Source organism: Austrofundulus limnaeus, unplaced genomic scaffold (genome assembly GCF_001266775.1).
Source record: "Austrofundulus limnaeus strain Quisiro unplaced genomic scaffold, Austrofundulus_limnaeus-1.0 Scaffold49, whole genome shotgun sequence".
In the NCBI taxonomy this organism is placed as follows: Eukaryota; Metazoa; Chordata; class Actinopteri; order Cyprinodontiformes; family Rivulidae; genus Austrofundulus; species Austrofundulus limnaeus.
Genome location: NW_013952451.1, coordinates 2,107,755 through 2,110,091, shown reverse-complemented (window position 1 = coordinate 2,110,091; position 2,337 = coordinate 2,107,755).

The window sequence follows — 2,337 nt, the reverse complement described above, 5'->3', positions numbered from 1 at the left end:
CATGGTGCTGACATATCTTTGATTTATTAGGATTAAACATGAAACATGAAATGACAACAAGAAATATTTAGAACAGATTTAACTCCACATGTAGATTTGCACACTTTATAAGGCCCCAAAAACTCATATTTTATCAATTTATGAAATGTCCCRTGAGCCTTTGCTACTTGAGCGTATGGCAGACTTTCTCCAAGTGCACAGACTAAAACAAAAGAGGGCCATTGCATAGCTTAATCGTTAAAAATAAAGGACTTTACTTTAAAAAGTATTTGTATTTCATGTATTACATTACTGCATTTGGCCTGCAATCATGGACAGATTTTCATTTTGGCCCCCCTCGGGGAAAATGTTTGGGCACCCCTGGTGTATACGCTGAAACAGAGTTGTTAAAGCTAAAATAAACAGAAGTATGGCTTTATTCTGCTTTCTAAAACACAGACAAAAGTAGCCAAACACCAGCTAAAAGAAATAAAAGAAAGCTATCACTCAAAGTAGCAAAGGAGGTGGCTCAAAACTAAAACAAGCAAAGTGCTAAATACAACATAAGGCAGGCAGCTWAAAGCAAAAAGTAGCAAAAGTCTTGTTAAGATGTAAAAGTAGCAAAAGGCAGACTAAAAGAAGCAAGAAGCTAGTAGTAAATAGCTAACTAAAAGTAGCAAAAGCCCATCTAAAAGCTAAATTTAACAGAATGTAAGCTAAAAGTAACAACAGGCTGACTAAAAGTTAAAAATGGCAAAAGCTAAAACAGTACAAAGCAAGTTATAAGCTAAATGTAGCAATAAGAAGCCAAATGCTACTAAAGGTTTCAGATCTGTGGCTAAAATTAAACATGGCCAAAAGAAATGATGCAGAGAAGCAAATTTTAAAGCAAGCAATGTTTTTGAATACAATGTGAGATTTTAATGTATTTCTAGTGAAATATTTCTAAACAAATATTTTGAAATGCATAAAATCACAAAAGCCAGGCGTAGTTCAGACTTTTTGTTGGCCCTTAATGTTTACTTGCTGAGTGGTGGAAAAGTTTATGTTTGAATTTCTTGTTATTGCTGCCTCCAATGGTTAAAAAGCAACAATGTTTTGGTCAGTGTGTGTGTCTGTGTGTGTTCGGAAAAGTCAGATTTTGAATGAAATTTACAACAAATAATCACTGGATTCTGACCTACARCGGATTAACTTTAAGAGTTCACCTGAATAAAGTCAGCCCCTCATCCAACTACCCTTAAAAATGACAAAAACTGCCAGAACGAAGTTGATTTTACAAACACTGTGCTAAGATTTGATGTGGTAGCAGCTCGTTTACATCCGATTGCATCCTTTCTCAACATAAGCTGATCTTTAGTTTAAAACTATGGCATGGGATGTGGTGAGTGATACACATTCCTTTAAGGAAAGCAATTTTCTCCTGAGTGTGAAAACAGCTCCTTTTAAAAGCAAGTTTACTTGAATCCTGACTTGTGTAGTTTTATTTAACATAAAATAGAGTGTTATAGTGTAATTACTCAGTTTGATCCCAACCAAGGGCAGAAATGCAAAATAAAACAGGGAAACTGAAGCTAAAAAAAAAAGGACATTTCTGTTGCTGGAAACCTCAGCTGCTTCAAAGGAGAGCAGTTTGTGTTTCCGTTTGGGGGGAAGGGCTGCAGGAAGGGCCCTGTCCAAATTCTTTCAGCTGCGGCCTGAGCCTACATGGCTGGCTGAGCACCGGGCTGCTGCCCCTGGGCCGTGCAGTCCAGGCACAGTTTCTGCGTCCTTCCTCACTGGCTTACTGCACAGACTCTCGTTGTCTCAGTGGTTTCAAATAGCCTCAGTGAGCCACGGGCCTCGCTGACGTTACTATCTGCAGAGGGAGGCACTGAAGCTGCACGGGCAGCATGAACTGGGAACCAGTATGCTGAAAAACAGTGGAAAATGAGGGAGGTTGAAGACCCTGGGCATGCTGACCAAAAATAGAAGTAAATAGTGGTGGTGGGGGGGGAGAAAAAGACCACTCCAGCGTTTCCAGGCGCCTGGAGCAGAGTGCTGCAGCAGACCCCTCAGAGACTCTCGTGGTGGGGTGGAGATACGTCAACCAATAGGGGCTCGGGGGTTTAGTGTGTGCGTGTGCGGCAAACTCAGCTCCTCTACAGCTCAGATCCCTTTTCTCGTGTGAGTGTGTGTGTGTGTGTGTGTATGTGTGTGTTTGTGTGAGTGTGTCAGCATGTGAGCAAATGGTGCAGCCACTGCAGCTCTGGCTAAAGACAGAATAACTCCTGTCTACAGTTCTCTGAGACAGTGTCTGCTGGGTTTCTGTGTGTGTGTGTGTGTGTGTGTGTGTGTGTGTGTGTGTGTGTGTGTGTG